The 14393-nt window shown below is 35.2% G+C and overlaps 1 pseudogene; it reads right to left on the bottom strand.

Annotated features, from left to right (window-relative positions):
- LOC117341851 overlaps nt 1–14393 on the bottom strand; it is a 31345-nt pseudogene that overhangs the window by 14494 nt on the left and 2458 nt on the right.

The following is a 14393-nucleotide window of genomic DNA, read 5'->3' on the forward strand; positions in this document are numbered from 1 at the left end:
AAATTCAGTCCTGACAGTAAAAATGCTATATAAAACACACTTGGTTACTTGAATACTTTGAATGTCAAAAAATGTTCATGACTCAACCATCTTTGAAAAACCAAGTTCAACTGTATGCAAGAAGATAACAATAACACTGTAATTCAAAACAGCTGATTTTTATGTGAATATTTACTTATCACAGATCTAGAATCTGTTATATGATAACATATGTATCTCTGAAGTCAGGCACCTTAATTTTTATGAATGAAACATTAAATATAACCTGTCGGTTGGATTAGGGAGTATGTACCAGTGACTCATTACTGAAGTCAGTTGTATTAAGGGAGTATGTACCAGTGACTTCACACCTTATATTATGTATCATTACTGAAGTCAGTTGTATTAAGGGAGTATGTACCAGTGACTTCACACCTTATATTATGTATCATTACTGAAGTCAGTTGTATTAAGGGAGTATGTACCAGTGACTTCACACCATGTACGGTATATGTATCATTACTGAAGTCAGTTGTATTAAGGGAGTATGTACCAGTGATGTCACACCTTGTATTAATGTATCATTACTGAAGTCAGTTGTATTAAGGGAGTATGTACCAGTGATGTCACACCTTGTATTAATGTATCATTACTGAAGTCGATTGTATTAAGGGAGTATGTACCAGTGACTTCACACCATGTATTATGTATCATTACTGAAGTCAGTTGGATTAAGGGAGTATGTACCAGTGACTTCACACCTTATATTATGTATCATTACTGAAGTCAGTTGGATTAAGGGAGTATACATATGTACCAGTGACTTCAAACCTTGTATTATGTATCATTACTGAAGTCAGTTGGATTAAGGGAGTATACGTATGTACCAGTGACTTCACACCATGTACGGTATATGTATCATTACTGAAGTCAGTTGGATTAAGGGAGTATGTACCAGTGACTTCACACCTAATATTATGTATCATTACTGAAGTCAGTTGTATTAAGGGAGCATTTACCAGACTTCATGCCTAGTTTGTATGACCATAAAAAACTAGTGCAATTAAAATTTACACACTTTTTTGTGTAGAAGGTACAAATATTGTCCAGGTTTTCCTGTGGCATTGATGATAGATTATGTCACCTAATTAACATTAATATAGATAACATATTGAGTTTTATTTTTCTGCATCCTATTAATCAAAATAACCAATGAAATAGGAGTTTTTGATGGGATACTCACATCTCTAGATTATTAAACAAGAGCTGTTGGAGAACAGCATAGCTCGTCTCGCAAATGTTTGTCAATAAATAATTAAAATATATTAATTGGAATGGTTTCTCAAATTGCATTAATAATATTTATATTGCTTACTTGATCAGATTATGTTTTGTGAATTCATGCAATTCTCAAAACCATACCAATTTATATATACAGAGCAACCCGCTTATTTGCATAGCCCTTTTTCCATGACAAAATATGCAAATAACCGGAGTATTCGTATAGGCGGAGTTGGGTTTTGGCCCCTCTTATACACTATGTAGATCGTCAGGTAGGTACTCAAAACGGGCGCTATATGATTGTTTACGTTATTTGCATTAAAAACATATTTAAAAAAAACATTATTTAAAATATAAGAGTAAATACGAAATAAATGGGTTGTTATTCTTTGTAAATGTACAAATATTTGCATATACATTTGTACTTCATCGTTTACTACTTGTCACTCCAAGTCTGTGGGTCCGAAATCGGTCATACACGCGTGGGTTGGCACTACGATGTACAATGTGATCGTTTCAATAAACATTCATTATCGTCTTGAGATGTGTTTTGTTCCTGCTATGAGTATATTAGTTGTTTGATCATAGATGATGAACTGCTTAAGCAATAGACTGTCTTAAATGACCGTGAGATGTGCATTGTCGTTTGGGTTTGTTTTGGAAAATGGCGCACACACACAAAGAGTTGTCGTTCCTTACACATATGCCCCCACAATGCAACGCGCCTAGTAAACAATCATGGCGATCGCAACCTGCCTCAGCGAGTGTTCAAGTGCACAGAACACAGGTTTGGATCGATGCTATAATAAATAAACAAATCTCATCAAAAGATGAGACATATCAATATTTTATTCAGTAATTCTTCTTCACAATGCTACTGATATGGTCTGGATAATAACTTAATGTCGATATCGATGCATCGAACATAACCTGTTTTGACGAAGTGGGAACCAATGATTAGATAACGTTGTACATCGTGTCGAATCAATATGTAAGTAAAAAAAACAATTTTCATAAAACTTTTTTTACGGGAAAATCACAAAAATACCCTAATATCAATTAAAATTTTTGGATTTTTTGGAATTTTTATATGCATATAAGCGGGAGTCGGTGTTTTAGTCGATGCAAATACACGGGATTAAAATACAAAGATAAAGAAGAAAAAAATCGGGACCTCAGAATTTTATGCAAATAAGCGGGATATTCAAATAACCGATATGCAAATAAGTGGGCTCCTCTGTATATATAAATTATTCATTGACAAACATTCGGGAGACAAACTATGCTGTTGTTAAATGAATATATTAAATGCAAATGTAATTGCTTTTTGACATATTTCTTCATTTTTTGACAAAATATTATCCTAATGAGAGTTGTCTCCCTTGAAAAATGTGGACCAGTATAAATTGTCTATTGTGAGCATTTCAACATTGTTTTATTTTCAGTTTCACCCCAAGAAGGGATAGTGTAACTCCATAGGGACTCTTTTACCAAATATCAGCACTCTAGTACAATCATAAAGTGACGTGTTAATAGCTTTCAACATTTGCACAAAAAATTTTAAAATGTGTTTTTTCCCCAGTTTAACTCCGGCAAGGGATAGTTTAACCCCCACAGGGAACCTAATACCATGTATTACTATGCCTTTCAACACTCACAACATAAACTTAACACAAAGTCCAAAGATTTAAAAACAAAAACAAAAAAACACAGATTTAAAAAGAAAAAATCAAATTTGTTTTAAAGTTTTTACTCCAGGAAGGGATTGTTTTACTCCATAGGGACTCTATTGTGAAATACCAGCACCCTAGTACAATTATAAAGTGATGTATTAATACCTTTCAACACTTGCACCAAAAGCTTAACGCAGAAATATTCTAAGTCCAAAAATTTGAAAATTCTGGTTTTTTCCCAAAATATCTTTTAGTTTAACTCTGGCAGGGGATAGTTTAACCCCAGAGGGACTCTACTGCCAATAATCAGCACCCTAATTCAATCATAAATTGATGTATTAATACCTTTCAACACTTGCACCAAAAACTGAACGCAGAAATATTCTAAGTCCAAAAATTTTCAAAAATCTGTTTTTTTTTCCAAAAAATATTTTAGTTTAACTCCGGCAGGGGATAGTTTAACCCCCACAGGGACCATATTACCATAAACTACTATGCCTTTCAACACCTGCACCAAAAATTTAACATTTGAAAAACCAACGCCGACGCCGACGCCGACGCCGACGGCGGAGTGACGACATAAGCTCTCACTCTTCTTCGAAGAGACGAGCTAAAAATTGGGACCAAATCCTATCATTTCTTAAGATGAAGGATTTTAACATTTGTTTGCTATATATCCTCTATGGAGCCCCCTCTCTTTGGCCTCTGGGGAACCACACTCTTCATCTAAACATTTGGTCTCCTTTGTCCAATAGTGCATTTTATCTAAATCCATTCAGGACTAGTAGCAATTTGTACATGGTTTACCCCTATTTCCCCTTGTGAGCTTTGCCCAGCCTGAACCAGGGCAATTTAAAGGAAATATTGCTGGACAACGGACACTGTGCGATGGCATTAGCTCACAGGCCCTTTGTCCAGGTGAGCGAAAAATGTTAAGTCTACCATGTAAATATACTGATTAAAGATTTTGTCTGCAAATTGATATTCAAGTTTAAACCATAACAGTTCTGACACAAAATCTTCATACATTTGCATTGTTAAAAACCTGAGAACCTCTGCGAATTATACTGTAATTAGAATTTTTAAAAACTAAATAGACAGGTTTTTGAATCATAACTGATTTCTTACACATCATACATACCTCCTGGGTACTTCCTTCTTTTGATCAGGATAACCGAATAGTTGGTTCCATTGTGAAGAAAGCCTTACTATGGACTTGAGTAAGTCTATATTCTTGTTCAAGTCTTCATACATATCCACCATCCTCTTATACCGCAATTCATCAACAGACCCTGCCCTATAACCTATCAACCAATCAGAAACTACCCTGTAAGATATGTCAATTTGACTGGCATATACAGAAACAAGAAAGACATTAGAATTTGGCCGCTTTGCACCAAGTTTACAAGTTTATAATCATGAATTTTATAAAAACCTGAGAAAGGTTGCTAACACAGAAATATCATTTGAAACTTTATTTTTAAATTATCAATCTATTTGCTCTATTTATGGGTGACATACTGTAATCAATGGACAATATTTTTTTTTTCTTGCGGACAGCATATATACACTGCCTCACACAAAAACTAATAAGATAGCACCCAGGATATAGAAATATTTCTTATTAACACAAACAAATGATACCCAGGTTATAAAAATATTTCTTACCAACATCAACAGCATCCTAATAAAGATTAGAAGATTTATAGATAATATAAAGGCAGAATGCCATAGGATATGTTGAGGATGAAATTGATTATTTATTTACACTAGAATTAAAAGAAAAGATCAGAATCTCAAACATTTTATGTAACTTTTGGTATTGTCAGAAAATACAGACTTGTTTTATTTTTTGTTTTTTTTTAATTGATCAAAATTACTCTTTGTAATTTTCAATGTATATAATAGATAACAAGACTACAAGTCGTGTACAGTACTAACCTTTCTCTGTGAGGTGCAAGTCCGCATTATCCGGTCGTAAACTCAGTCTGTACTCGGCACGACTGGTAAACATACGATATGGTTCGTTGGTTCCGAGGGTAGTCAAGTTGTCCACTAGAACACCAATATAGCCCTGTGTCCGGTCAATTGTTAGACTAGCTTTGTTCTGTACTTTGAGAGCAGCATTTATACCAGCCAGTATATACCCTGAAAGTTGTACAAATCCCTGTCCTTAAACGACTGTGGCTGTTAATAGGATGTCAAACAATACAAAACAAAAACTCTTATAACATTGTCATGTGAACGACACATTATCACACTTAGACTAAAACACAATATGTAACACACATGTAATGATAAAAATACATGTCATCCTTATAAACATTTATGATTGCATGCAATGCCATTTTATCCAAACATACTCCATATCATAAATGTTGGAAAAGAATAGAATTAGGTCACATCAGATTTGAAGAAACATCTTGGAATTACAAGGAATCTTGCCAAATATAGAATGTTATATGAAGGATACCCAGTCAGGTGTGTCTGGGGCCAGCCATGCATGTACACGTGTGGATATAACAAATTAAACTGGGACTTAAGCTGGTTATTCTATAAATAGGTTCCTTTTCAGGACAAATGGAGTCCCTCTGAATAATTTGAATTCCTTTTCTCACAATAAGTGTGGTCCATTTTTTTCAATAGTTCAAAAAGTTGTTTAGGTGACATAATAGCAATCCCTGCCTTATGAAAACAAGACATTCTGATTTCTGCTGTCTGAGACGTTACTCCATTTCAGTGATCACCCAGGGATATATACTGTACCCGTACAGCTGCCTCTTCATAGCCTGTGGTTCCATTGATCTGTCCCCGCAAAAAACAGGTTCTGGATCCTTAGGGTTTCCAGGGTTGTACTGAGTTGTCTGGGGTCTATGTAGTCATATTCAACACCATAGCCTAGACAACAAATTGGGGAAGTTAATTATATAAACATACAAGAGGATTATTTAATTTTCCTCAGGGCTTTTCTCCTGTGATATTAAATGTAAATTAAGTGAGGCAAGACAAAATTATATAGGCCACCCTCTCTAGACCTCACCAGTACATACATCACATTGTGCAAAAAAAAAAAGACCTCCCCAGTACAGTCTTAGAACAATTACCCTATTTTGCCCACCCCAGTACATACCCAACCTTAGAATGATGACCCTCTTTTGCCCCCCTCATTACAAACCAGGTTTACAAGGATTGCCCTCCCTATATATGACAAAGTACATTGCATCAAAACTTACAAGGTCTACCCTCTTTTGCCCTCCCACGTACATACCAGGCTTTACAAGGGCTGCCCTCTCCAGTCCTTTTATACATTGTATGATCCTAACCTGGTCCTCTTCAGGCATGGTACACCCGAGGCCAGCAGGGTAAACTAGCTCATTGTTGAACCCTGCCATGGACACACAAACAGAAATTTACATACAAAGTTGTAACAACAATAATTTAAAGTCAATATGAATGAAATGTATAAACATTTATATCTGCATCCTGTTCGAAGGCCTAAAATACTGTATACATGTTTATTTTGGCATACTCAAATCTCAGTTCCTCTCCAAATTTTAACAATTTAACACAATGATGAATTGGTAACCCAAATTATTTTTCCATAGAAATATTACATAGTACGTGTATATAGAAAGTGGAATTAGCACAATCATACTTAAGCACAAAGCTTCCATTGCAAAAAGTGCTACATGTACATTGTAGCTGTAAATAGAATAGGATTACCGCTTAAATATGCATGTTTACACTACCGATGCTTATTAATTGTTTCATAATGTTGTTAATGTTGTAAGATAAAGTTGTTTTTATTTCAATCCCGAAATTCTGAATAGAACTGGAGACAATAACCACTGTAAAGACAATGCACTATAATTTGTCTGTAATCTTCATGACTGATTGTATGATACTGTACCCAGAACAAAACGCAGTTTGATGTTCAAATTGATTGATTATTATTGTAATATTATTTATAGTAATTGAAGATTGAATCAAATTTATTCAACATCTGAGCTGAAACTCGGCTCACTTAATTAGCTGGATTTGTCAATGTTGAAGAATTTGACAATTCATTGACACATATTGACATATATCATTTCATTTCTGTGCACATTAGAGTATTACTTGATGTTCATTTCACACAAACCTTCAGGTTCCAGCCATATTTGATGTGAGCGACCTTTGAACCTCAAGACTTTCGACTCCAATACCTGGAAAAATAGAATAAATTTCTGGTCCTAAAACATAATATACATCAGCCAAAATATATAATACAAAATGTATCTTAGGACTGTTTCCATGACAACTAAAATTCTACTTAAAAATACAATGTTGAGCCTTGTTATATCATTATTTTAAATTAAACATTCTTGATCAGGCAATTTGCCTTGGAAAATTCATTTATACTCATATCATTTAATAATATCATTATTGTACTGCTTACATTTTAGTTTCAGAGATTTTATTATATAAACATCCAAATGATCATGAAATGGTCACTCATGTATTAACTCAGATTCTAAAAAAAATGTAAATAAACAGATTTATATAACGTGAATATTAAGTGGTGTTATCTGTTCAGGAACGTTCAACTCCTTTGTCTTTTTAATTTTCCTGTTTCAATGAAAAACCGGGAAAATGTCCCTACCTTGAGCCATTTATCTCTTTCATAACGTGGCGATTCTTGTCAATGGTTTCCATGACAATTTTGTCTACCTCTGGATTTGTATATGTCATGTGACAGTCAACTTGTTCATTCGCCTGTTTAGATAATCATAATATTTCCCTAAAATGCTCAGATATATATAACATATTGTACATACATGTACAAAGCAAAATTTGATCCTTAATCCAGTTCTTGTACTTTATGAAATCTGAACTTCAAAATAAAATTTAAAGATTTTTAAATAATTCAATAATATTTTATATATCAAATAGAATTATGTTCTTTCAAAGAATCTTAATCAACATCATCCGCACATCTTATTTGTTGTGAAAACATGCATGTAATTTATGTAGTTTTTAAGTTGAAATTAGTTTGAGGTACCCAGGTATTCATATTAAAGTCAGATAAATGTATCAGGGCCCACTGGTATTTTGTTGTTGTTTAATTCATATACATTTTTTATGGTTAAAAAGCCTAGTCAAAAGCAACATTGTCTTTTCAGTTTTCTGGTTTTTAAACAAATTTTTCCCTTTGACCACTAGAAGTGACCTTGACCTAGTTTGAGTACAAAGTTGTTAAGAGTATTACATAACCCAATGTCAAGTGATTACACTATTATACAAATTTATCATGGGTGTCTGTGCAATAGTCAGAATATTTGACTCAAGGTACTGGTAATCAAGCGATGTTCTATTGCACGAGGCAGGAGGCCAAAGGCCAAGTGCAAAAGAAAATCAGTCAATTACCAGTACCGAGGGTCAAATATTCTGGACTAATGCACAGACAACCATGTTATATTTGTTTTATTATAAAATCACTAAAACACAGTTATAATCACTGACATATCAACTTTCCTGTAGGCCTAGAAGTCACCATGACCATCTTCGACATATATTGTTGACATATGAGTGTCCTAGACGCTTGAAAGGATAAGGACGAAAAATTCCGAAACGTCACAGATGTGTGATAGTTCGCACGTGACCAAATTCTAAAGCGTCACAGGTGTTCAATAGTTCGCACGTGACCAAATTCCGAAACGTCACAGGTGTTTAATAGTTGGCACATGACCAAATTCCAAAGCGTCACAGGTGTTCAATGGTTCGTATGTGACCGTGCAATAGTTCAAAATACAGCTTATGTGTATAGTTAAGGAAAATCAAAGGCATTATGTAATAAAACAAAATAAGACAAGTTGTATTAAAATTAAAGGGGGAATCCTCACATGTACTTGAGTGCTTCTTCAAAATGTAATATGATATAAAAAGAATAAATCTAAACTCACTGAGATCCACACTCTGTCATTGATAAAAGAGAAAGGTCGTGTGTGGTCATCTGCCTTCTTTACTTCAGTCTTAGAGAAGTCAACAGTCTTCGCATCCAATCTCGGAGGAGTTCCTGTTAAAAGTATGGGACAGCTTTATCTAATCATCAATCAATCTATCTATCTATCTATCTATCTATCTATCTATCTACCTATCAATCTATCTATCTAGCTAGCTAGCTAACCCATGTCCAGTAATAAGCCCACCCATATCCTTTGGCTGCTAAAAGCTAATACAGTCTACCCTTGTTATATCCCCACATCTCGTCTACGGCAGTTATTGAGGTATAACGAGGGTGGCGATAGTATAGAATTATGAAAATTACAACCATAAAAGAGATTGCATTACCAACATTTCATTAAATAAAAGCTAAGTATTATATTTAGAATATACAGTCTACCCTCGTTATACCGCCACCTTTTGTTCTTGTTGTAATTGGCGGTATAAAGAGGGTGGCGGCAGTATCGAATTTGAGAAAAAACAAAAATGTAGGAATCCAATGTCTTTTATTGTGATCAAATCAGAAAACACAAACATTTCAATTTCAGGTACTGAACAGTAAAAGTGTCTAAACATGGTTATTGTTTTTGTAGTTTGGTAAAAAAAAAATCACTGATATGCTTTTGTCGCTATTGTCTGTGATAATTTCCGATATTTTTTTTTAAATCATTCTGCAAGAGTTTATTTCTAATTATGTTGTTTTGTCCGACGTTTCTAGAAATCACATTACCGTTACTATAGTGGCTTTTGCCTCTGTTCCGCTCGGAATATGTTGTGGTTCGTCACCGTCATCGTCAGTGTTAAGGTCCGTTTCACTGTCGTCAAAACTTGTAACGGAGTCAATGATGTCGCTTTCTGTCTGCACTTCGGTAATTTCTGTCTGTTTATCGGCGTCAACAAATTGTCTGACAGTCAGCTGTCTTTCACATACACAATGTGAGTAGAATTCATAACGTATTTTATTATAAAAACAAACATTCCTTTTGCCAATACCGATGACGATTCGATCAGCGAATAGAATCACTGAAGCGTAACTTCACCTGTGCTTGAATGGGGAAGTACCAGTATCTAAAAATAGGACACTAAAGCGTTCCACAGCGATAAAAACATGGCGGTGAAATCGAGGGAAATATACAGTGATTCGGCACATTTGTTCTTGAAAGCATATGGCGGATGGCGGTATGCGAGGGTGGCGGACTTAACTGGGGAATTAAAGAGTGCAAAAATCCGTTCCGTTCTAGGTGAGGGTGGCGCTATTATCGAGTGGCGATAGGTCGAGGGATTACTGTATATTGTATTGATTATAATACACATATGATTTCCTTAATTTTGTGTTTTAGGTTTATATATCTATACGAGATAATCACACCATATTATAAATAGTACACTAAAGAGTTCCTCAATCACCAAAAACAGAACAAAATGGCGATATCATCGAGGGAAATCATAGCTATTCAGGACATTTGTATTTTAACAAACGTGGCGGATGGCGGTATGCATGGACGACGAACGCAACAATGGGATTATATAGGAGGTAAATACATTCCAGAGGTTTAGGTGGCGGTATCCGAGGGCTGGCGGTAGATTCGGGTCGCGATAGGTCGTGGGTACCCTGTATTTTCTTTTCCAGCAATAAACCAGGCCTTAGAATCAGAGTCAGAGGCCCCTGGGTTTATTGCAGGGTAAATGTACTTTTTCCAAGTCCTGGTTTTTTTTTATCTGGTTGGTAGGATGGCACAGTGGTGATACACTTGCCTTTCCCCAGGCAGCCGGGATTTGATTCCGCATTCCGATATGAAAAGGTACATATGTATGGAGTAACCTGCCCGACCACATGGGTTTTTCCCAGGTATTTCAGTTTCCTCACACAGTATGACCATTCATCCAGGCCAACAAGAGTGATTAATACAAGTTGATATGACTTGTTTTTGCAACTGTTGTAAAATAAATAAAGTTTACATAATTTATTATATAATTATTCGTTAGTTTTGAGCCAACAAATTAATCATTCCTATTACAAGATTTTGAGCTTTCAACTGATAGCCATAAACTTCACATAAAATTGTTCATAATTTTCTAGTTTTTAGTCAACAACGAAAACAATGAATGCTTAGTTATACACAACAAACATTTCTTTTAATTTCCTGTAGTATTTTTAATTGTACTCACTAGTTAAAACCATACATCTCACTTCACACTTTACTTACCAGTTTTTAATCTTCCAATGGAGAACCCAGCATTCTCAATACTTCTGGCCAGCCCCACTGAGGGTTTATCTCCCATCCTTCCAGCCGCCCAGGTGGTCAGTCCGATGTTAATACTACCTCATAAAAATGTTCCTGTGGTCAGTACTACTGCTTTGCTATAAACCTTTTCTCCATTACCTTTTTTTCCAAACAGGTAAAAAAATAATTTTCAATAACTTTTGATGTTAAACTACCTTAAATGTGTGCATGTAGTGTGCAGGTATATTTTTGAGGTTCATTTTCAGAAAATAAAATTTAAAAAAAATTGGGGGGATTTTTTTTTTAATGTTTAACTTTAACAGTAGCTGAACACTCTGGCATAAGATGACATATATTTGTAACTTATCAAAGCTACATTACAACATTTAATTAGAATCATCGGTCAGATTTGACACATTGGGTTCCTAAGGCCAAAATAAAAATAGACAAAATGTTGTTGGTTTGCTGTAACCCGCCTTCCCAGAAAAAAATGCGCCGACTCAAAAAATGTTATTGGGAAAAATACAACATTGTTTTTTAACGATTTGACCATTCCAGATATTCATATCTGGAAGTTACTGTGCAGGTTTGAAACTATGTCTCCCAAACCGAAATAAGGTTGGTGTGCATTTCTTTTTTTAAGAATACAAGATAAATAATGATTTCCATATTCTGGTTCATTTTCGTATTAAAGGTTGAAAATCTGTTTTCAGAACTGAATAAAAAAAAACATTTCAGCCCTACCTACCTACCCATATGTAAGACCCCCCTGGTTGGGTTACAGCAAACCAAGATATTTTTAAGGGTGGCCTAAGTCTTCATTTCTAAAAAGTGATCCAGGCTTCAGAAGTCAAATCACAAATAGCTATAGGAAGGGAAAAACGTATTCAAAATACTGGTAGACATTTCCATTTAATCTCAACAGTGAAGTTTTAAGGAAGTCAAAAATATACCCCGGTATTCATAAGGGTCAACTTAGAATTCAAAGAGTGTTAAGATTCAATAATTATAAGTGGATGGATCTGATCCCTCAACACGACCAGGAAAATTTGCTCAAAACTCAAAATGGACATATTATAGAAACAGCTCAAAACTCAAAATGGACATATTATAGAAACACAAAAATAAACAAAGACTGCGTTGATTACTGAAACGAACTTTTCCCCCTTCAGTCGGGGATTCTCAACTACAAATTTACCAGGCCAGACTATGCTCCTTGCTGATTGAGCTATATATAGCACACACAATGAAAACTTTGATTTCTGTGGCCATACAACATACCTAGTACTACCCCCACACAGGCTTGTTTGGTGAGTTGATGCTGAGGGTCGTGTGGTTCTTGTAGGATCAGGTTCTCAACAGGGGAGGCAACTACAGTGAGATTTTCAGTTGCCATGACATCTGTCTGTAGATTTTTCTTGTACAGATCCCGGTCTATCTGGGCACGTAAACCCTGTAATACAGCCATCAGGTATTGATCAAGGTTATTTTCAGTCATATCTAAACAACAATGATAAAGTCACAATCATATTCTGTGTCTGATAATTTTGAATCCCATTCAATGATATTTTGGCTGGTAACACACTGCATTACAGCTGTAGTTTCTATACATATTCTATGTAGACTGATAGCACTATATGTTAACAATATCATGATAATATGGCTCATTATAATAATGTTACCATGGACACAACCAAATCAGGGGGAAATGTTGCAAGCAGACCATTGTTAGATATCACAAAATTAAAACTTGACAATGACAGGATTCAAATAAAAGTGCATTAAGTGTCAATACTCTGTATATGGAGAAGTTTGTAACTTATTTCAGTTAGCAACACACATCTATCCCTGTACTCCTATACACAATTCGGTAATACCAATAATATTTGTGATATAGGGCTCAAAGTAAATGGCACACATGTCTCAAAGGGCAATAACTCTGTATATGGCAGATTTTGTGATGTAATTGCAGTATGCGACTCTCTGCTATCTTTATAGGTACATATATTTATATACAAAATTCATCATCTACACAGGCAAAAGTGCCACACATGTGCCACATGCGTAGCATTTTTCATGCGATTTTCACACAATTTTCATGCGTATTACGCACGATATTCATATGAACTCAACGCACGATTTACGCGCATGCTCTTTTCTGCTTAACTACGCATGTAAATTTCCATATGACTTTCGTTTTACGCATGTGGCACATGTGTGGCACTTTCGCCTGTGTAATATACAGCTAGGTATATTACATGGCCTATTTAGCCAGAAGTCCTAGGCAGACTTACCCCAGACAGCAGGTCCTTTGCTTCTATTCAAAACTTTATAATGGATACCAGTTGATCTACAAAACAAGATGAGGATCACACAACGTAGCTAACATAATTAGTCAACATTATTATGAAATGAGGAATTTGATAATTTGTATGTAAAGGAAATAGTAAAGGAATATCTAAAGGCAATGGGAAAAATAATTTACCATTTTTTGGTAAAAAACAGAAAAAAAATATATCCAGCATGCTATTATCTTATACTAGATTTTGTATTATTAAAACAAGTTACAAAGCATAAAAGTGGAGACAGGTCACCTTTAAACAAGTACTATCTGAGGCTAATGGGAATTTCCATTTAGCCTATAGTTGTTGGATGCTTTGCCTTGAGAGCGAGACGTCACTAGTTCTAAGCCCGACACACGCAGGGTATTTTACATTACTCTATCCTATTACAGATTTGGTAATGTGACCACTCCAAGTGTAAGCTAGAGGACTAAAGAAGACTGAAAGGCTTCATTGGAGCTAAAGAACCTAGGTTGTGGTTGTCTTTGGGCAGAGACTTTATAAAGGAGGGAGTAGTGTGAAAGTGGCCAGAATAGGTCAGTCTACCAGCTCAGGCTAGCAGGAATTTTCATTAAGGTAGTGGCAGGATGTGAGAGGTCACTAGTGGGAGGCTAAGCACATGTAGCGTATTGTTCATTACTCCTTCCTATTACACAGGTAATTGTAAAATTTGGCAAACTAGAATATACATAAAGATTTAGTTGTGTTAAATTAATTTGACATAAACTCTGGAAACATGAACCAGATGTAACATAAATATTTACCACAGATCCGAGCACAAACTCCCCCAAGGGCATCAACTTCTGTCATCAAATGTCCTTTACCTATCCCTCCGAATGATGGATTACATGACATTTCGCCTGCAAACAACAATGGTATGTATTCGACAGATATACCTCCTCTCATTACCA

Source organism: Pecten maximus, chromosome 14 (assembly GCF_902652985.1).
Source record: "Pecten maximus chromosome 14, xPecMax1.1, whole genome shotgun sequence".
Lineage (NCBI taxonomy): Eukaryota > Metazoa > Mollusca > Bivalvia > Pectinida > Pectinidae > Pecten > Pecten maximus.